The sequence below is a fragment of the Phyllobates terribilis genome, unplaced genomic scaffold (genome assembly GCF_046119375.1).
Source record: "Phyllobates terribilis strain yellow unplaced genomic scaffold, ASM4611937v1 Scaffold_7__3_contigs__length_470593459, whole genome shotgun sequence".
Lineage (NCBI taxonomy): Eukaryota > Metazoa > Chordata > Amphibia > Anura > Dendrobatidae > Phyllobates > Phyllobates terribilis.
In genome coordinates, this window is record NW_027362767.1 from 318,908,185 (window position 1) to 318,931,349 (window position 23,165).

The window sequence follows — 23,165 nt, forward strand, 5'->3', positions numbered from 1 at the left end:
ATGACCTGCAGTAACCCTTGTGGAGCTGGCAGACAGGATGTATGTGATCCTCCCCGCAGCACTAATACACATACTATGTCAGCCTGCAGCACACATACACCAGCACAATGCCGCGGAGTCTCCCATCATCCAGCAGAGGCACCAGATATCCCAGCAGGAAAGGAAGCCTCTGAACAGGAGGAAAAACAAAGAAGGAAGCCAGTGCCCCATGCACTGAATCTATAGGTTATACAACATTATAAATAATTACGTTATGATCGATCAGAAAGGTACATTTATGTAGAAGCAATAGAATATACAAACTATTACTACAAGCGCTCAGGGCGGGTTATTATTTACTCTGCTTATTGAGGCCATCACATACATACAATCGTAATATGAATTTCACAGAAAATCATAAAGGTAAAAAAAAAAAAAAAAAAAAAAAATTAGCAGACGCCTGTTACCTTACAACGTAATGTCATAACTGAAAAAAATATTTACAGGGCACCTGGTATAGAGTAGGGTAGTTTACTAATGGTCACGAGAAGCCGTACATCTCAGATAATGGCTGCAGAAACATCCAAAGTAATATGGATGCAAAAAATATATAGGAAATACAAATACATAGCTAAAGAGTTTTGTTTTTTCAATCTGGTCCTTGAGAGAGTTGTCTGAAACTTGCATATTAATAATGACCCATTCATAGGTTAGTTTATCAATAGGAGATCAGAACGTTGGGGCGAGAGGGTCTGATACCTGCCACCCCACCGACCTGCCCATATCTACACCAGCGGCGGCTGAATGTGAGAGATGTATGGAGAGAAGCAGCACAGCTGTATATATTGCTTAGTAGCCGCTGCCGAGAACTGCGGTTTCTCTCCTACAGGTCATCCATATGTAATTTCCAGACCACCCATTTAACATTTTGGAAATTATTTACAGTTTTTAGACTAATGCACCCATCCTGACCTAGCGGTGAGCAGAAGTCACTGATCAGCACATTCATCACTTCTGTTCAGGACAGATTCACATATTGCAGAATTTCTGTACAGTATAATGTTAATGGATGGGGTTTGAACTCAATTTACTCACAACAATGTTATTTTGGTGCAGATATTTTTTAGGATAGTTTCAGAGTAATCTTTACTTTTTGTGCATACATTTAAACTTTTAACAGAGTGGTCTTTGTGAGACAACCCCCTTTTTAAAGAAGCACTCACATGAAAATCTATTGTGGAAGACTGATCTGTGAGTATATTAATGTACCAAAAACTACAGAATACATTTACACAGGTTTAGCATATAATACATCATCATGAGTGTGTTTCATTAAATGATAGCCTGCCTGGCGATCAGCCTACAGCTTTGCAAATGGCTTCTCTTAGCTAAAAAGCCAGCTAGGCTATTCAAAATACATGGCCATACAATACATGGATATCCCATAGAGGGGCTCCCCTGATGACAACAGTCATTCTGCAAAAAAAAAAAAAAAAACACATGTGCAGTCCCAGACTATTGCACTAATAAGGATCAGTAATTATCAGATCTCAAGGTATTTATCTCACTCATATTGCCCCATTTATTCCACAGCACTTTACAGAAATCATCATCACTGTCCCCATTGGAGCTCACAATTAAGATTCCCTATCAGTATGTCTTTGTAGTGTGAGAGGAAACCGGAGAACCTGGCAAATACAGGAGAACAAACTCCTTGCAGATGTTGTCCGGTTCCTTGTCAGGATTTACCCAGGACCACAGCGCTGCAAAGCTGCAGTGCTAACCACTGAGCCACCGTACTATGATGCGGTATGGTTTTAATTTTGCAGATTGAACTTCTGGCAGCTGTTGGTCCTGGTAACAGTGGATTGATGGCGGTGTTCGACCCCTACAATCTGATATTGATTAATTAGATCATCAATATCGTAATTCTGGACAGCCCTTAGATATGCCTTATCTAAAAATTATCAAAGTTGGTTATATTTTTGCAAGAGTCCTTCACCATCTGCACAAAGTCATTCAATATAATGTCACTATGGAGGTCAGAGAGTCTATAAAATATAATGAATGTTGAATAGCAAATGCAAACATAGGGAAATTCCAGCGTAACAAGTGCAATCCCCTCTACAATGTTTAGAAACTAGTTAGAAGGATACACAGATAGGATGCTGCCGGCTCCAAGTAATTTATGCTGGTGACTGCCACAGATTAAAGGGATATTCCCAAAATAACAATGCAAATTTATTATGTACACGTATTAGTGTCAATATAACATTTGAGTATCTGCCCTGTATTGTACATATTATTCCCCCACCCCCTGGCTCTATTTACCCACCAGTTACCATTGGATCCGTCCTGCTGTAGGTCCAGGGCTCCTGGTCAATCATGTGCAGTCTCTCCCGGCTGGCATCCTACCCTCATAGCTCTGCTTCCACCTCTGGTAGTGTTTCCTACCTTCAGAATACACACTATACTTTGTACTGTATGCAGCACAGTACAGTACTCTGCCAGCCTGATATTATCTTCTGACATTTACATTATTGCTCTGTTGGCTGTTTTTGGTACAGCTCAACTGTCCAGCACGTCACAATTGAGCTTGTAATAACCAGGCTCAGCAGAGTTGAGAAAACCAGAGCCGAGCTGTGTTTGCTGCAATCAGCAGTCAGCTCAGTAATGTGAAACTGCAAATGTGGCTCAGTTGATGCACATGGCAGAAGATAATCCTCTATCATATGCATCAACAGAGTGCTGTCCAAGCAATTTCATTGGTTGTATATTACTGCACCACGATTCATCTGTCATTCGCTTTGAAAAAAAGGACACAAAACAGTGTCTGAAACACAGCTTGCAAATCATTATGAAATCCTTGCCATTATGTTTAATTTTTGAAGAATAAAGCTTTTTGCATTTGAGAAGCTGCATTCACCCTTTCTTTGGCCATCTTTACTTGTGGCCACACGTTGCCACGCTTCTACATGCCGTCTAGGTGAGCTGGTCTGTTTCTTTTATAGATACTAAACATAAGTGGCAGGAAAATAAAAAAAAAGCTGGGAGAGATGTGTGGAGGAGCATACACGGCACAGAAGTGTAAAATAAATTCTACACTTAGATTAGCTCAATTCTCAATTATATGGCAAATATTACTAAGTGGTGGGTATACTGACACACAGGAGAGGCACGGAGAGGTCTGCATGGGAAGCAGGGTGCTGCTGGGAAATGTAGTTTGTAAGAATAGGACCCCTCAATCAGCTATATGAAGCTGGATGTACAGAGGGGCAGATAGATGAAAGACAAAAAAGGTACAAAAGTAACAATATGCAGACTAAGCTCAGCATAACAATAAGTATGCATTTAACATACTTTGTGAAAAATAATGCCATTGTGGGAATAACCCTTCCCAGACTGTAAAGTATAGTAACAAGCAGGGTCCTTATGTAATTTTATGGAGCTAGGGAGGCTGGCGGCCCCTCTCGATGCATTGTTTGCTGTATCTATTTTAGACATGGACTGCACATTAATAGAGAATTCCAATGACAGCTGCTTTTGCTCTGGGAAGATGGCCAGGGCTTACACCACACTCACTATCACATGTACTGCGAGGGGTAACAGGAAGGTTTATAACGTGATCAGAACGAGAATATATTTACTGCACCTCAGCACGGAGCTGCCCTCCTGGATTCATGCAATTATACTTTTATATCATAAAACATAAAAGGATGAGCGATATAACAAGTTCCCTGGCACGTGAAAACAACTAGTGGAGGAATGTGTAGTATGCCAGCTGCTCTTACCAAACGCTTGTTTGAAATGCAAGAATCATAAGTACTTGAAGATGGTTTGCAAGATAGATGGATCTAGTTCCAATCCAAATCGTTAAGATTTACAAATTGCAGTCTCATCAGCTACAAGGTACGGTAGTCACACCAGTCTGACCACAAAGCGTGATTTGTACCAGGTGCCCTATGTTCCCATAATCATCATTTATACGCTAGGGTCACACAAGTGTATTAAAAAATAAAAATAGGTCCGATTTTCGGCCAGAAAAGTGGGACAATTTTGTCTCACTGGTCAACTATATGCAATCCATTTTTTTTACTCAGCAGCCACTAATCATTTACAGTTTCCCATCTTAGAGAATTGAATGTATCCGTAAAAATCAGATGCACTGATGGCCGGCATGGCATCTGATTATTTTCTCACACTTTCCGATTTCAGAGTGAAATTGTACGATGCTGCAATTTCTCACACCGAATACAGCTGAAAAAAAAAAAAAATGCACATCTGCACTGCCTCATTGAATAACATTGTTCCAAGAGCAATATTTATTTTTTTTAATCAGGTTGCACTCAGTTATACGCTCGTATGTGCGAGTCCATAGACAACCACTACTTGTTAAAGGGAATCTGTCAGTACGATCAACCCTCTTAAGCCATCTATATGGGCATGTAGGTCATAGGACGTTAAATAAAATGATACCTTATCTGCGATCCGATGTCTTATTCCAGAGAAATCCACATTTTTCTTAATATGCAAATGAGCTGCTAATATCTATGGCCTGGACATACAGTACAGACCAAAAGTTTGGACACACCTTCTCATTTAAAGATTTTTCTGCATTTTCATGACTTTGAAAATTGTACATTCACACTGAAGGCATCAAAACTATGAATTAACACATGTGGAATTATATACTTAACAAAAAAGTGGGAAACAACTGAAAATATGTCTTATATTCTAGGCTCTTCAGAGTAGCCACCTTTTGCTTTGATGACTGCTTTGCACACTCTTGGCATTTTCTTGATGAGCTTCAAGAGGTAGTCACTGGAAATGGTTTTCACTTCACAGGTGTGCCCTGTCAGGTTTAATAAGTGGGATTTCTTGCCTTATAAATGGGGTTGGGACCATCAGTTGTGTTGTGCAGAAGTCTGGTGGATACACAGCTGATAGTCCTACTGAATAGACTGTTAGAATTTGTATTATGGCAAGAAAAAAGCAGCTAACTAAAGAAAAACAAGTGGCCATCATTACTTTAAGAAATGAAGGTCAGTCAGTCTGAAAAATTGGGCAAACTTTGAAAGTGTCCCCAAGTGCAGTTGCAAAAACCATCAAGCGCTACAAAGAAACTGGCTCACATGAGGACCACCCCAGGAAAGGAAGACCAAGAGTCACCTCTGCTTCTGAGGATAAGTTTATCCGAGTCACCAGCCTCAGAAATCGCAGGTTAACAGCAGCTCAGATTAGAGACCAGGTCAATGCCACACAGAGTTCTAGCAGCAGACACATGTCTACAACAACTGTTAAGAGGAGACTTTGTGCAGCAGGCCTTCATGGTAAAATAGCTGCTAGGAAACCACTGCTAAGGACAGGCAACAAGCAGAAGAGACATGTTTGGGCCAAAGAACACAAGGAATGGACATTAGACCAATGGAAATCTGTGCTTTGGTCTGATGAGTCCAAATTTGAGATCTTTGGTTCCAACCACCGTGTCTTTGTGCGACGCAGAGAAGGTGAACGGATGGACTCTACATGCCTGGTTCCCACCGTGAAGCATGGAGGAGGAGGTGTGATGGTTTGGGGGTGCTTTGCTGGTGACACTGTTGGGGATTTATTCAAAATTGAAGGAATACTGAACCAGCATGGCTACAACAGCATCTTGCAGCGGCAGGCTATTCCATCCGCCTTGCATTTAGTTGGACCATCATTTATTTTTCAACAGGACAATGACCCCAAACACACCTCCAGGCTGTGTAAGGGCTATTTGACCAAGAAGGAGAGTGATGGGGTGCTACGCCAGATGACCTGGCCTCCACAGTCACCAGACCTGAACCCAATCGAGATGGTTTGGGGTGAGCTGGACCGCAGAGTGAAGGCAAAAGGGTCAACAAGTGCTAAGCATCTCTGGGAACTCCTTCAAGATTGTTGGAAGACCATTTCCGGTGACTACCTCTTGAAGCTCATCAAGAGAATGCCAAGAGTGTGCAAAGCAGTCATCAAAGCAAAAGGTGGCTACTTTGAAGAACCTAGAATATAAAACATATTTTCAGTTGTTTCACACTTTTTTGTTAAGTATATAATTCCACATGTGTTAATTCATAGTTTTGATGCCTTCAGTGTGAATGTACAATTTTCATAGTCCTGAAAATACAGAAAAATCTTTAAAGGAGAAGTTGTGTCCAAACTTTTGGTCTGTAGTGTAGATCTCCTTGAGAATCTGCCTCCAGAGATTATGCCAAATGAAAAAGGGAGAATTCCCAGTGTGAGACATGTAGATCAGAAGTACAGACAGTCAGTCATTACATGTCTCACACTGGTATCATCGCCTTTCATTTGGAATCTGAAAATGAATTTGCAATAAGTGATGGATTTTAAAAGAGCAGAAACAGCAAAACAGGTTCCCATACATTAGATGAAATCCAGCCATCAATCTCTGATTCCCACATGAGATAAGCCACCAATAAAAGGAGTCTGTCAGCAGCCTACTGACAGCTGTCTAAAGTTTATCCACAGATATTTACAAAGCAAATCATTCTATCGGCGGATTGTGCTTATCAACTGCAAATACTGATGGAATTTGGCATCCATCATCTGTGCAGGAATGTGAACCTAAAGCACTAGACCGTAGACATGAGATTTACATGACTGTTAACCTAGCCCCTCTCCTAACTTACCAACCTGTCTGGCAAGAGTGGACTGTACAGTGGTCATAGTGACAAAAAGAGAAGAAGAACAAACATTTGTCTGTGAACATGCCCTGAAGTGTCTGATAGTAACCCATGGTGTGATTTCAGGATACAGCTTCAACCACACTGCAAAAATCCCTATAGCAAATCAGAGAATGGCCTGAACAATAGAACAAAAGGGCGTACCTGCAATTAGTAATTAAGTTTCGACCTTTCGTCAATTCATCTTCAAGCACTATTATCCAATAACTCAGACAGAGCTGATAGAAGTTTAGTAGACTGGCCGTGTGCAGCTGACAAATGAACACTATAGGGAAGGGGAAAGTATTAACGGCTCCAAGCACATTCTAGTATCAGCAAAAAGATCTGTCTATTCTGGAGCATTAAAGAGGTTCCCCAATTAGAACTCTGACGGCATAACCTAGGATACGCTACCAATGTCTGATAAGTGGAAATAGACTGATACCACCTCAGCAGATTGTGAGAACAAACAAGCCGGGAGCTCAGAAAGGTTCTATAGATATATTAATGCTACAGTATATCCTAATATGCCATCATTATCTTCAAGGATATGAATTTCTTTAAGGGAATTTTTTTCTCTTTATTTGAATAGAAAAATGCACCTTTGTCATAAATCAATACTGCAGGTGAGAAAAGAAATGCATTATATCTAATTAAAGAAATATGCTTCTGCCTCCTGCACGGTTCACTCTGAAATAGCTGTCTATAGGCTATGTGCACACAACAACTTTTAGACTGATGCAGCTGCCAAGTTTTCCCAGGTGAAGCCGCTTCAAGAAGACGCAGGCGGTTGTTTTCCAGAAGTAGTTTAATGGTGGTTCTGCCGCCAGCAACATTTTTAGCTCTATACTTTTAAGATGAAAGAATAAGCATGTCCCTTCTTTTAAAGAAGTTGTCCACTACTTTATTCCCCCCACCGGGGCCCCTAAAACTTATTGTAAAATACCTTCTGTTGCTGATAGCGCCACTCACAGGCATCACGTGACTCCACGCTCACGTCACAACAAGTGAGGCGTGACTCCGTGCTGGGGTCCCCACAGTGGCTGCTGGGTTGTGGGCAGAGTTACGCCCCGCGTCCACACCCAGCATCCACCAGGAAGAAAAAGACCCCCGGCTGCTGTCAGCACTTGTTGTGACAACAGCGGATTTCAGACGGCTGCAGCCGGGGGTCACGTCATGCCTGTGAGCGGCCAGTGATAATGCCTGTGAGCAGCGCTATCAGCAACGGAAGGTATTTACAAGAAGTCTTAGGGGCCCTGGGGGGGGGATACATGGGCTGGGAATATAAAGTAGTGGACAACCCCTTTAAGCACTTCATGGTTTCCAATCCCGGAAGTGGTTAACAGACATGACATAATGCACTGCAATGTCAGACACTCATGCTGTGTTATGTTCATTTTATTGGAAGCTTTTTCAGGCGGATTACGGGTGGACTCCACCTGAAAGTGACATTGTGTGCAGGGCTGTGGAGTCGGTAGAGCCTGTGGAGAGAGAAGGGGGAGAAGCTGGATGGAGAAAAGCGCAGGAGCACAAAAATAAATAAAAAAAAATTAAGTTTCTAATTCAACAGGGGGAAACTGGAGAATATACAAGTTCTAACAGGCAGAAACCGTACTAAAGGCTCCGGTCACACTATCAGAATTTGGTCAGTACTTTACATCAGTATTTGTAAGCCAAAACCAGGTGAGAAACAGAGGAAAAGTATAATAGAAACACGTCACCTTTTCTGTATTTATCACCCACTCCTGGTTTCGGCTTACAAATATTAATGTAAAATACTGAATGTAACTGTAGCCTAGTTCTCATGTACATAAGACAGTTTTCAGAATTATAGCTACACTTTACATCAGAGGTGAACCACCTATTTGGTTTCGAGTGCCAAATTTTGTAATCGTACCACTCCAGGGGCTGCACACAGTTTGAAAGCATATTCTGATCCAAGGTATAAAACTACAGCTCCGTCTCTGGAACTTCCACTATTGCACAAAGAGGGTCTTCTCTCCCGTTTAGCACACCAGTAAAAAAAGGAGTGAAGATGGGCACAGGTATTCCTGCAGTTTTTAGAGTTAATGAACAAAAGGCATCAGAGATGGATAGGGGGCAAGCAGAATGGCATGACAGTCCCCATGTGTCCCCCACCAGAGAAGCAGATTACGCTCCCCCTACTTGGGGTGCATGTATTTTTGGCTAAAAAGCATTATTGCAATAGGGGAATCAGTCAGTGAGCGCATACTAACTGCAGTGTGTGTAACCTTCATGTCTCCAAAACTTAATATTTTAGGCAGTTTTATGATCAAATAAAAAGTTGAACTTTGATCTGATTGTATCAGCTTAGAACATCGGTCTGGAGAAAAGCAGTAAGGGTTACAAACCCTGCCATCACAATGCACTCACTGACATGCCTTCTCCCTTAAATGGGTTGCCCACTACTCTGACATCCCCCTTCTTAATCACTATATTCCACCATGTAAACCAATAACAGCCTGTACTCATTTACGGGTTTCCCGTGACCTATGTCACATGAGCCCTGCAGCCAATCACTGGCCCCCCCTAATGAGTCAGCTCACTCACTTCCTTTGGACAAAAAAAATAAATAAATGACATCCAGAAGAAATGAGAACTGCTGCTGGTCTCTGATTTCCTGACATTGTCAGAAGGAAGTAAAGTAAAGTGAAGTGGCCCATTAGGGGCCGCTGATTGGCTGCAGGGCCAACATCACAGGAGACCCAGCATTAACAGAGTACAGGCTGCCTTTTTACATTGCAGAATATAGTGATTGAAAAAGGGTTGAGTAGTGGACAACCCCTTTAACTCAATCTGCAGCCTGCTATGCACAGTAAAGTATGTTTTTAGCCCAAAATAAAAGCATTTAGAAGAGAAAAAAAAAAAAAAAAAGCGCCTCCAATATTTTTTTAAAGCTTTTCTGTTATCAGAAAATACTGCCCTACTTGAAAGGCAGGATATTGTTTAATCCAATAGCCAAATGGATTTGTCAAAACAGTATAAAATGCATAATGCTTCATAGACAGAAGTCACCAGCAAAGAATTCTCATTTTGGCAGAACATTGATTGGGTTTTAGATGTTGAAAATGTTTAGTCACTGAAGATTTCCTACCAACAGCTGAAAATGTTTAAGCTGTCCTTGTATGGCCAACCAGTAACTAGTATGTATGGGCAGCCTATTAAAGTAACAAAAATAGGATTCCATCACTTGATAAAATATTTTGGTCATATATAGGAGAGCCATTTTTTGGTTTTTAATAGCTGCCCATTTTCTTACATATAAATTGGTAGATGTGACTGCTCCAAGTTTTGATATAGAGTATCAATGCTTATCAAAGATTTAACACTTGCTCAAAAAAAAATAATTAGTAAAAATATCTTGTAAAAATTCCTGAGCGCCCCACATTCAGCCGCTTTTTACTATTTGGTGCAATAAGCGAAATCTCTGCTTACAAACCAACTGGGCATTTCTTCAAATTCTTCCTTGGGGGTGTGCACCTTCATCTGTCCCTCCCAGACACAGCCAATCACAGCCTGGCAGCTGACCCAGCAGTCTAACAGTCTCAGACATTACTGAGCTGTGATTGGCAGTCTATGGGTGGGAGGGGTGAAAGTGCACACCCCCACAGAAGACTCTGAAAATGTCCAGTTGGACTACAAGTAGAGATTTCACATACTGTACTTCACTCCAGAAAAAAAAACAAAATGTAAATATCACTGCAAAAGAGTGAGTGACACTACGCAAAACAGAAAAGAGCAGGGGATCTCAGGGATTTTTACAAAGTATTTAGGTTACCATTTGTGATCAAGTGACAGGTCATCTTTAAACAAGCTCCAATGACTGAGGCAGTCTATTACACGAGTTGTTCATTCCTTTCCAGGCTTTATGGTGACATTTTAAAAAAACTCTCCGTTCTTCACTGCTGGAAAACATTGAAACTTTAGCAAAAAAAAAAAAGGAATATAGCGCTCAAATATGAGCACAAACAAGCACTTACTTGAAAATGGAAAATCAATGCATCGCCAACAAAATCTCATTCACAGACCATCCTGTGATGCAAGTCTGGAGACCCTCCAAGATGTGCTTTCATGTGACTTGTTACAGTATATTGATGGCTTTTAATGCCTTTACCCAACCTCTGATGTCAATCTGTACAACCAGAAAAAGCCTCAGTTGTGCAGCACCAAAACTCAAAGGTCTTTAAGTTGTGTTTTTTTGCCACTACAGAGGTGAATAATGTATCAAAAATTGTTTCATGTGTGAGTTACCTCGCTGGGCAACTCTTTTGGGCAAACGAAAAGGTAATTTCACCTGACAGACAAGTGTTTTGCTCGTTAATTGAGTGATTGACAGCCTGTGTACACTGCACGATCTGAAAACAAGTGTTCTTAGGAACACTCGTCCACTATAATTGGGACAGTATAAATGCAGCCGTATAAATGCAGCCTTACCCTGTTTTTAATTAGCATAAAAAAAACCTACCCATTACATTTGTAGGCTTTAGTACAAGAAAAGCCTGTATGGCTGATGAGCACACCGGAAATAGCCAGTATGTGCGCTACTAAGGCCACATTCACACCTTCAGCATTTTAGTCAGTATTTTTAAACCAAAACCAGGCGTGTCCTCTGATTGTTCCACTCATGATTTTGGCTTACAAATACTAACCAAATGGAAACATGGCCTTAAATTTCTTAAGCATCTTACTTATATTTGCACTTGGGCAAATGGACATTAGCAACTCTAGGCTGAAATATTTAATGAGCATGTACTTAGAGCAAATGCCATTGTGATGGGATGGGGCGGAAGGGAGCCATGGCCATCAACAATTGCAAATTGTACCATCTACTAATTTGCCATAAAAAAGTCCTTAGCTGCTTTCGCAGTATGTTTTGGGTCATTGTCCATCTGTACTGTGAAGAGCTGAGCAATTATATTTGCTGCATTTAGAGCACAAAGTATCACCCTGTACACTTCAGAAATCATCCAGCCGCTTCTTTCTTTAGTCACATCATTAATAAACGCTAATGACCGAGTGCCATGCGTGCCCAGGTCATCACACTGCCTCCACCATGTGTTACAGAATATGTGGTGTGCTTAGGATCTTGAGCCGTTCCAAGCCTTCTCCATACTTTCTTCTTCCCATCATTCTGGTACAGGTTGATCTTCATTTCATCTGTCCAAGGAATGCTTTTCCAGAACTGGCTGGCTTCTTTAGATGTTTTATGGCAAAGTGAAATCTGTCCTATTTCTAAGGCTGATTAATGGTTTGTACCTTGAGTCAACCCTCTATTAGCTCTCATGATGTCTTCTCTTTATGGTAGACCTAGATACTGAAACATCTACTACCTAGAGAGTGTTCTTCACGTGGGTGGATGTTGTGAAGGGGTTTTCTTCACCATGGAAAGGATTCTGCTACCACTGTTGTCTTCTTTGGATATCCAGGCCTTTTTGTGTTCCCAAGATCACCAGTGCGCTCTTTTTTTGCAGAATGTACCAAACTGTTGATTTGGCCTCACCTACGATTTAGGCTAGCTCTCTGATGGAGGTCTTTTTTTCAGCCTAATGATGGTCTGTTTCTCTTCCATTGAGAGCTCTTTTGACTCCATGTTGTGGGTTCACAGCAACAGCTTCCAAATGCAAATGTCACATCCGGAATCAGTTCCAGACCTTTTAGGTGCTTAATTGATGGATTAATGAGAAAATACCCCATAACAGCTATTGAGAAAATTGTCAAACTACTTTTGGTCTCTATAAAGAGTTGGCCACATATTTAACAGCTGTAATTCCCAACCCCTTACTCCAATTAGGGTGTGAATACCCTCAAATTAAAGCCGAAAGCCTGCACTTTAAGCCCATATTGATTACATAAGTGTATCTTGGAATAGGTTTTGGTAAACAGCCAACACTTGTGACCATGTAGCGCAGGACACTTCCCAGAAGAAAAAAAGCTCAGAACACTTTGGGAGTAATTTATATACTGTGCTACAGTGAAAGTTAGTTTTCCAAAGGCATGCTTTATTATTGATGGTAGTGAGAGGCTTTTTTTCACCCCCTAGCACCCATTTAGCTTGACATCAGACAAGAAAAGTTAAAAAAAAAAAAAAAAAATTCAGTATGCAACAAAAATTGTAGTAATATTCTGTTTCCTTTCTGAATGTAATGAGTAAAAGATGTGTCTTAATGTCGCAGTGATTATACAAGCCCAAGCATGGTGAACTGGAAAGTCTTCAGAGTGATTGTAAACCACAGGCACATGAGCACATCAGGAGGCGTTCCTCCACAAACAAGAGCCCTACTAACCACTTACCTCCTGGCTGTAGAAAGTAGGGAAGATTTACATATTAATGTGTATTGCTCAATTTTATAAGCCATTTTATTGTGCCTTCCACTTGGAGGAAGGCTTCTCTGTACAAAGCACGCGCAGTTACAGGAAGTATTCCCGCCATGGTCTAATGGAAAAGTAGATATAAAAACACGTTTTAATGGAAAATTATGCAATTGCAAGATCTGATTAGCATTCCCAGGAACAGCAATGACCGGGAGTCAAAATACTGTAAGGGTTATGAATGTCCGGCTGGAAATATATTCTGCAAATATTCTCCGGGTGCAAAGGGAAACTGGAAAAAATAAGTATCCCATTATAATTATATATCACAGCACCTTCTGGGAGGAATAACCATATAGCCACATTGTTCACTAAACAGTGGCCTGAACATGTTACAGAGCGACAGAACAGGGTGTCAATGTGACCGAATATTAAAAAGCTGTCAGTGCTGGTTACATTAGCTTGAGGCATTCATGTGTTCCTACTTTACATCTAACTTATTGGCTGTCAAGAGGTGGAAGAAGGACACACGAGGTCAGGATTCTTAACTACATATTGTTGAATACAATGGTTATGAGAGACTAGGCTAAAATTACGAAACACTAGAAAAAAACAAGCAACTTTGCTATTTACCTCTTATTAGAAAACATCTTCATTCACAATTACGGAATAGCAGGGATTTTTAATTGTAACGTTTCCGGCTGATTGCCAAGATTACTGGCCATTTTCAGATGTAACCGGTTTCCTAGATAAAGATAGCCAGCTTGAAGGTGCTGCTCTGAAGCTGGATCATCCACAGGGGAAATTGAGCAATTTCACATTTCTAATGTGGACCCTCTCTCTGAAAGTAAGAAAACTGCCAACACCACAAACTCTCCACTGTTTCCATTACTCCCATAGAAGTGACATAAGCAGCTATTTCTCCATCCATTTTCAACCTGGTGGGTGGGGAACCCTCATCCTCCACAACAGCACAGGTCCCAGAGGTGGGACTCCTATCTGGAAGACCTTTATGGCATATGCTGTGGATATATACCTGCACTTACACCTTCATTAACCATCACCATCTGCCACCACTGGAGAACAAGAAACCCCACTGAGCCTGTGTAGCCCCATTATACATAGCTGTCAAAGGGAATTCATTTCCTTGAGCTGCAGGATCCAAGATCCTAGCTGAGAAATGTTTGCTAGGAAACCGCTGTAAAGTCAATTTCTCCATATGTATTTAAGGTGGACAAACCATATACTTTTATAGTAAGCATACAGGACTGGGGTAATGAATAACATGATATCAGGTTGTATGTAGATACTAGATCTGCAATGTATGAAATATGGCTAAACAGGAAATCATCATTTGTATCAAGACCATAAGAAATACCCTGCACGCTATGCAAGATCAGCAGCATCCCGGCCTCTGCTCCAGGCTGTGCGAAGTATTCCTGCACCCTACAGGCCAAAGACAAGATTACTTGCACCACCATTGTTCAAAGCTGTCAAAAACAGGATTTGTGAGATGCTTTACATGGTGATAGAACTATATATTAATGTTGTAGACACTTTATTGTGTGCTTGCCTGCAGATAAAGACTTGCATGTATAGTAAGAGCTGAAGGTACTCATTCAACATGTGCTCAGCGAGTTGTGTCTTGCAGGGGTCACAGGCAAGCCCACCACATGTGCGAGGAACATATGTGATCTGCTGAGGGACTGCACCGACATGCAGAATAGTGCAGACCCCCACAGCAGCTGCTGGAAGTTGACGACTTAGTCATATCTGGTGACAAGTTCAGGATTTTCTATACTCACGGACTGTCCTATGAACTGGAAAACTTGTGACATTAGTTTAGAAGAAGAAATTGTGGTTACACTCCTGCAATCCATTCGCTACAATTTTCCACCTCCCCGTTTAGAAAATGAAGGGTCAGAACAGCAGCAGCCTATTCTTTAGTAGCCATGCACTATGCTAGGAAACATGGCGTCCCCCACACTAGAACTACACATTCGACTGACACCAATGTTTTCTCTGCATCATTTACTAAAGTGGTAAAATCTAAGTATCACAAGTTGGAGAAAAACTGGAATCACAAACACACCAATGGTATAGGGACAGAGCAGCAGTCTGGAGTGACATCTCGGGCCCAATGTACCTGCTTTAGATTTGAGCAATGTTAGGTGCATATTATTGATTGCCAGAACCAGATCTCATCACAAGTATGCAAAAAAAAAAATTCTCAAGAGCTGGATCTGCACATCTTTCCTGTTAACCCATTATTTTCATCCTACTAATGTTTCTAAAGGGCTAACCCCTTTAATGACCAAATGTCTCAAATCAGGTGTCCAAGATTGATAAAATTCAAGTATGGTCACCTCTCCACCGAAAGTCAATAGGGGCTACAGAAACCTTTAAATGGAAAAATGTAGACTACACAACACCCAATTCATCCAGCTATGGCCAATGAGATCATCAGATAAGTAATGGCAGATTCCAGATAATACACAATTCAGCTGCACCAGAATCACGTTTGGTAACACATGCGCTCAAGGAAAATGATTGCCAGAACATAATGGAACGAGTGATCAGTTCTCACTACTCGTGTACATCAGAATCCATTCATTAGCTCCATCCCGTCACCACCAGCACCTCCCAGAGGATGTATCCTATATGCAGCTCATCCAGGAGGAAGGTACCTGATAAAAGCACCATCTAGGATGTCAATGACAACCGGCACAGCATGAAATAGTAATGAGCGGTGTAGTGACTGCTGTTACAGCTCATTCATTTATAGTCGGAGTTAGTCACCCAGCTGCAAGAACAAATGAATCACTCGCTTTCCGACAGGCACACTGCTGCTAAGTGCAGCATACTGGTACCATCATACACTCAGAATAGAAGCATCCAGAGCTAGATGCCCTCAACAGCTGCACTATACATGGTTGTGTCAGCCATATTAATAAGGCGCCACCAGACAACCAGCTCACCCCCACAGCTCCCTGCCTCTTCTCCAGGCTGCCTCCTGTGCACAGCTGGCATCAGCACCTCCTCCAATCCACTGTGTGATCTGCTATGGGCAGAGCCAGGCAGGAGGACTTCTAACTATTAAAGATGATATATAATATAAATGTAATCCTTTACTGTTTCTCACCGCCCTGGGTGGTTATAATCCACCACCGAAGAATTCTCAGATATATTTCCCTTATGTCTGCTCTTCTAGCTTCAACCAATCTTGCAGGTGGCAAGAAAGACAGTAGAGTCTGGAAACGCTGAGGAATATGATAGTGCTGTATATGTAAAAAAAAAAAAAAAAAAAAAAAGTCTGGTTGTTTTTATATTTTTATGGGTAGAAAGTAAGTGTCATGACACATCTGGACAAAAATATTCACGCTTTTAAAGTCAGCAGGTTTTTGCTTTGTAATCTGTGAGAAACATGATGTAGGGACAGAGCACCAGTTTTCTAGTAACATGTCACTTACTGGACTCCTTGGTGCAGTTTTCCCTGCTGTAGATGTAGCAGAGGTCAGAATGCAGAGCTGTGTATAACCCCACCCCCACCATTGGACGGCAGCTTCCAGCGTACACTGCGCATAGGCAGAAAACTGCCAATCAGTGGTGGAGGAGGGGTTACACACAAGACCTAGTTCGGCAGTGAGTCTCCTGATAAAACAATGATTGTATTGAAACTACAGCAAGCTGTGAGAAAGTGACATCGCTGGAATCAGGAGCTCTGCTCCTACATTATGGTGCAAAAACCTGCTGACAGATTCTCTTTAACAAGAAAATTTGTGTGAGTCCTGTGCTTGCTCTGCTGAGTCTATTACACAACCGAGTGGCGCAGTCACAGAGGAGGATAGCTGCTCCTTCTACAGCAGCAGGTGCACAGCGCCCCCATGCATGGTTGTCTCATTGCGAACTAAGACTGCTAAAGAATAGCAGGTGCCTACTGAGCACATGTGACTTGTCTCAAAACAACTACAGGACATTTCCATCAGTAAACAGATAAGCAAAATCCTCCAACATGCTGGTTTTCAGGGTGTGATATCTGGAGCACTTCTGGAAATTGCATGCTTTTGGCAAGTTTGTTTTTAGTATTCTGTGCCAGTGAGCGATAAATATTGTGGGAATAACCCATGAACTACTCCTGGTTGACTATTTTATGTGCATGGCGACTTTCCTTCCTTGTCCATCGTAGTGCACCAACAAGACACGGACAGGAATAAGGGAACGTCTCACAGTATTACTATTGTTGCCCTATTGATCAGCTGTTTACAGCCGCTTACAGTCTAACAGAGGACTACAGTCCACAAGAAAACAGCAAGTCTGAGGACTCAGGAATAAACCAGCTCTGAGCTTCAGTATCAGAACTCAAGGTGGAATACACAGACATCACCTAAAATTAATGAGATGAGTATCTGTTAGTTAAAAGTATAAAATAAAACATTGAATTGTGCTCTGCAAAATTTAGAAGTCCAAGGACTACTGCTCATTACAGGGGATAGTTCTGGGTGGAAATGCACACAGTACAAAGAGGCATCTTGCGTAGTGCCGTTGATTACATGGTCACAAGCCATTCACTATAGCAACAGGCACATTCAGCATAAATCAGCACCCCAATGCCATTAGTAACAGCATGTTATACTCATGTGACAGAACTGGGGAGGGAGACTGCCCCGCGGGGGGAGACGGCCCCGTGTGAAGGGGGGGGGGGGGGGGGGGAGACGGCCCCGTGTGAAGGGGGGGGGGGGGGGGAGACGGCCCCGTGTGAAGGGGGGGGGGGGGGGGGGAGACGGCCCCGTGTGAAGGGGGGGGGGGGGGGGAGACGGCCCCGTGTGAAGGGGGGGGGGGGGGAGACGGCCCCGTGTGAAGGGGGGGGGGGGGGAGACGGCCCCGTGTGAGGGGGGGGGGGGGGGGGGGGAGACGGCCCCGTGTGAAGGGGGGGGGGGGGGGGGAGACGGCCCCGTGTGAAGGGGGGGGGGGGGGGGAGACGGCCCCGTGTGAAGGGGGGGGGGGGGGGAGACGGCCCCGTGTGAAGGGGGGGGGGGGGAGACGGCCCCGTGTGAAGGGGGGGGGGGGGGAGACGGCCCCGTGTGAAGGGGGGGGGGAGACGACCCCATGTGAAGGGGGGGGGGAGACGGCCCCGTGTGAAGGGGGGGGGGGGGGAGACGGCCCCGTGTGAAGGGGGGGGGGGGGAAGACGGCCCCGTGTGAAGGGGGGGGGGGGGGGGAAGACGGCCCCGTGTGAAGGGGGGGGGAAGACGGCCCCGTGTGAAGGGGGGGGGGGGGAAGACGGCCCCGTGTGAAGGGGGGGGGGGGGAAGACGGCCCCGTGTGAAGGGGGGGGGGGGGGAAGACGGCCCCGTGTGAAGGGGGGGGGGGGGAAGACGGCCCCGTGTGAAGGGGGGGGGGGCGGGGGGAGACGGCCCCGTGTGAAGGGGGGGGAACCCCCGGGCGGGGGGAGACGGCCCCGTGTGAAGGGGGGGGGGCCGGGCGGGGGGAGACAGCCCCGTGTGAAGGGGGGGGGGGGGGGAGACAGCCCCGTGTGAAGGGGGGGGGGGGGGAGACAGCCCCGTGTGAAGGGGGGGGGGGGGGGAGACAGCCCCGTGTGAAGGGGGGGGGGGGAGACAGCCCCGTGTGAAGGGGGGGGGGGGAGACAGCCCCGTGTGAAGGGGGGGGGGGAGACAGCCCCGTGTGAAGGGGGGGGGGGGGGGAGACAGCCCCGTGTGAAGGGGGGGGGGGGGAGACAGCCCCGTGTGAAGGGGGGGGGGGGGGAGACAGCCCCGTGTGAAGGGGGGGGGGGAGACAGCCCCGTGTGAAGGGGGGGGGGGGAGACAGCCCGTGTGAAGGGGGGGAGACAGCCCCGTGTGAGGGGGGGGGAGACAGCCCCGTGTGAGGGGGGGACAGACCCGAGGGTGAGGGGAGAGACGGCCCCGTGTGAGGGGGGGGGAGAGAGACGGCCCCGTGTGAGGGGGGGGGGGGAGAGAGACGGCCCCGTGTGAGGGGGGGGGGAGAGAGACGGCCCCGTGTGAGGGGGGGGGGGGGGGAGAGAGACGGCCCCGTGTGAGGGGGGGGGGGGGGGGGAGAGACGGCCCCGTGTGAGGGGGGGGAGAGACGGCCCCGTGTGAGGGGGGGGGGAGAGACGGCCCCGTGTGAGGGGGGGGGGGGAGAGACGGCCCCGTGTGAGGGGGGGGGGAGAGACGGCCCCGTGTGAGGGGGGGGGGAGAGACGGCCCCGTGTGAGGGGGGGGGGAGAGACGGCCCCGTGTGAGGGGGGGGGGGGGGGAGACGGCCCCGTGTGAGGGGGGGGGGGGGGGAGACAGCCCCGTGTGAGGGGGGCCCCGGGGGGGGGGGGGGGGGAGACAGCCCCGTGTGAAGGGGGGGAGACAGCCCCGTGTGAGGGGGGGGGAGACAGCCCCGTGTGAGGGGGGGGGGGGGAGAGACGGCCCCGTGTGAGGGGGGGGGGGGAGAGACGGCCCCGTGTGAGGGGGGGGGGGGGGGGAGAGAGACGGCCCCCGTGAGGGGGGGGGGGGGGGGAGAGAGACGGCCCCGTGTGAGGGGGGGGGGGGGAGAGAGACGGCCCCGTGTGAGGGGGGGGGGGGGGAGAGAGACGGCCCCGTGTGAGGGGGGGGGGGGGGGAGAGAGACGGCCCCGTGTGAGGGGGGGGGGGAGAGACGGCCCCGTGAGGGGGGGGGGGGAGAGACGGCCCCGTGTGAGGGGGGGGGGGGGGGAGAGACGGCCCCGTGTGAGGGGGGGGGGGGGAGAGACGGCCCCGTGTGAGGGGGGGGGGGGAGACGGCCCCGTGTGAGGGGGGGGGGGGGAGAGACGGCCCCGTGTGAGGGGGGGGGGGGGGGAGAGACGGCCCCGTGGGGGGGGGGGGGGGAGAGACGGCCCCGTGTGAGGGGGGGGGGAGACGGCCCCGTGTGAGGGGGGGGGGGGGAGACGGCCCCGTGTGAGGGGGGGGGGGGGAGACGGCCCCGTGTGAGGGGGGGGGGGGGGGAAGACGGCCCCGTGTGAGGGGGGGGGGGGGGAAGACGGCCCCGTGTGAGGGGGGGGGGGGAAGACGGCCCCGTGTGAGGGGGGGGGGACGGCCCCGTGTGAGGGGGGGGGGGACGGCCCCGTGTGAGGGGGGGGGGGACGGCCCCGTGTGAGGGGGGGGGGGGACGGCCCCGTGTGAGGGGGGGGGGGACGGCCCCGTGTGAGGGGGGGGGGGGACGGCCCCGTGTGAGGGGGGGGGGGGGACCGCCCCGTGTGAGGGGGGAGACGGCCCCGTGTGAGGGGGGGGGGGACGGCCCCGTGTGAGGGGGGGGAGACGGCCCGTGTGAGGGGGGGGGGGGGGAGACGGCCCCGTGTGAGGGGGGGGGGGGGGGAGACGGCCCCGTGTGAGGGGGGGGGGAGACGGCCCCGTGTGAGGGGGGGGGGGGGGGGGGAGACGGCCCCGTGTGAGGGGGGGGGGGGGGAGACGGCCCCGTGTGAGGGGGGGGGGGGGGGAGACGGCCCCGTGTGAGGGGGGGGGGGGGGGAGACGGCCCCGTGTGAGGGGGGGGGGGGGGGAGACGGCCCCGTGTGAGGGGGGGGGGGGGGGAGACGGCCCCGTGTGAGGGGGGGGGGGGGGGAGACGGCCCCGTGTGAGGGGGGGGGGGGGGAGACGGCCCCGTGTGAGGGGGGGGGGGGGAGACGGCCCCGTGTGAGGGGGGGGGGGGGGAGACGGCCCCGTGTGAGGGGGGGGGGGGGGAGACGGCCCCGTGTGAGGGGGGGGGGGGGAGACGGCCCCGTGTGAGGGGGGGGGGGGGGGAGACGGCCCCGTGTGAGGGGGGGGGGGGAGACGGCCCCGTGTGAGGGGGGGGGGGGGGGAGACGGCCCCGTGTGAGGGGGGGGGGGGGAGACGGCCCCGTGTGAGGGGGGGGGGGGGGGAGACGGCCCCGTGTGAGGGGGGGGGGGGTTGACGGCCCCGTGTGAGGGGGGGGGGGGGTTGACGGCCCCGTGTGAGGGGGGGGGGAGACGGCCCCGTGTGAGGGGGGGGCGGCCCCGTGTGAAAAGGGGGGGGGGAGGAGACGGCCCCGTGTGAAGAGGGGGGGGGGAGGAGGCGGCCCCGTGTGAAGAGGGGGGGGGGAGGAGGCGGCCCCGTGTGAAGAGGGGGGGGGGGAGGAGACGGCCCCGTGTGAAAAGGGGGGGGGGGGGGGAGACGGCCCCGTGTGAAAAGGGGGGGGGGGAGACGGCCCCGTGTGAAAAGGGGGGGGGGGAGGAGACGAGACCGTGTGAAAAGGGGGGGGAGACAGCCCCGTGTGAAAAGGGGGGGGGGAGACGGCCCCGTGTGAAAAGGGGGGGGGGTGAGGAGACGGCCCCGTGTGAAAAGGGGGGGGGGGGGGAGGAGACGGCCCCGTGTGAAAGGGGGGGGGGGGGGGGGGAGGAGACGGCCCCGTGGATGGAGTCTGCTTGGTTCCATCACTATCACACTTTCCCCTGCTCATAACTGCCTACCAGCACTCCCCTGTTAGTGACCGTCTGACCCCACAGCCCACCCCTCCATTACCCGCCTGGTTCCTATACACCAGGCAGCACCATCCTGACGGCAGCCCGGGGAAGTCTGGCTGGAGCAGGCACATCACTCACCGGTGTTCCGGTGATGGAGATGATAACGACTCCAGGAGCAGCAGGACACTTGTTCTTCCAGTCGGTCACTCACAATCTCTCCAGCCTCAGTATCAGCGGCCGCCGCCTGTTCCTCAGGTAAATGACCGACAATAACCTCACTCTCCGGAAACCCGCCGGTCACGTCATCTGATTCGATAGGCGGCAGCCAATCAGCGCCTCCCATCGATCACCCGCCCTTTTCCTTTTCCATCTTTCATCAACTGAGGGGGAACCCAGTTGGCGCAGGCGCAGTGTCGCGTGACGTGTTGCGCACACAGTGAGGGGGTCTAGGCGGCCGGGGAGACGTGTGTGCGGCTCCATCACTCCCTAAAATAAAAAAAAACATTTCCTGTTCTTGTTAATTATGCTGAATAAAGAACTGCTGTATCATAATATAAACTAACTGGGCACAGTGCTCGTAATGGGATGGAAAATGAGTCCTGAGGCTGTGGATGATTCACAGAACACAGTGTGCGGGAAAGAAAATAGCACCACATGGGAACTGGCTGCTTCTTACTGAGCTATAACATGCAGCGAGAACATAATGTGAACTAGGCCTGGTTATCAAGTGCGGTGGTGTTACATGGGACACACACAGTACACACACACAGTACACACACACAGTACACACACACACAGTACACACACACAGTACACACACACGCCTCCGCTCATCTCCCTCTGTAAGCTACAGCTCAGAGCTCCCCCCACTCACCCCCTCTAAGCGAGCCCCCCTATAACCTACAGCAGAGAGCCCCTCCCCAGCTCAGCTCCCTCTATAAGCTACAGCTGAGAGCTCCCCCGCTCATCCCTCTATAAACTACAGCACAGAGCCCCCCGCTCAGCCCCCTCTATAAACTACAGCAGAAAGCCCCCTTCTCAACCCCCTCTATAAGCTACAGCTGAGAGGCCCCGCTCAGCCCCCTCTATAAGCTACAGTAGAGAGCTCACCCCCTCTATAAGCTACAGCAGAGAGCCCACGCTCAGCCCCCTCTATAAGCTACAGTAGAACCTCTTCCTTAAGCTACAGCAGAGAGCCCCCCGCTCACCCCTCTTAAGCTAGAGAGCTCACCCCCTCTATAAGCTACAGCAGAGAGCCACGCTCAGCTCCCTCTATAAGCTACAGTAGAGAGCCTCCGCTTAGCTCCCTCTATAAGCTACAGCAGAGAGCTCCCCCCGCTCACCCCCTCTATAAGCTACAGTAGAGAGCTCACCCCCTCTATAAGCTACAGCAGAGAGCCCACGCTCAGCCCCCTCTATAAGCTACAGTAGAGAGCCCACGCTCAGCCCCCTCTATAAGCTACAGTAGAGAGCCTCTGCTTAGCTCCCTCTATAAGCTACAATAGAGAGCTCACCCCCTCTATAAGCTACAGCAGAGAGCCCACGCTCAGCCCCCTCTATAAGCTACAGTAGAGAGCCTCCGCTTAGCTCCCTCTATAAGCTACAGCAGAGAGCTCCCCTGCTCACCCCCTTTATAAGCTACAGTAGAGAGCTCACCCCCCTCTATAAGCTACAGCAGAGAGCCCACGCTCAGCCC

General features: G+C 48.7%; 1 protein-coding gene across 3 annotated transcripts in view; it reads right to left on the minus strand.

Moving 5' to 3' along the window:
• The window catches only part of ACSL4 (acyl-CoA synthetase long chain family member 4), a 128,794-nt gene that overhangs the window by 60,193 nt on the left and 45,436 nt on the right, over positions 1-23,165 (minus strand). The window contains exon 1 of one of the 3 annotated variants that reach the window (XM_073641120.1): positions 21,608-21,797. The exons of 1 other annotated variant lie outside the window; for it this stretch is intronic. The gene's annotated coding sequence lies outside the window, so the exon portion shown is untranslated. Of the gene's footprint in view, positions 1-21,607; positions 21,798-23,165 lie in introns of those variants that run through there. One more of the 3 variants, XM_073641122.1, reaches the window with a different exon arrangement.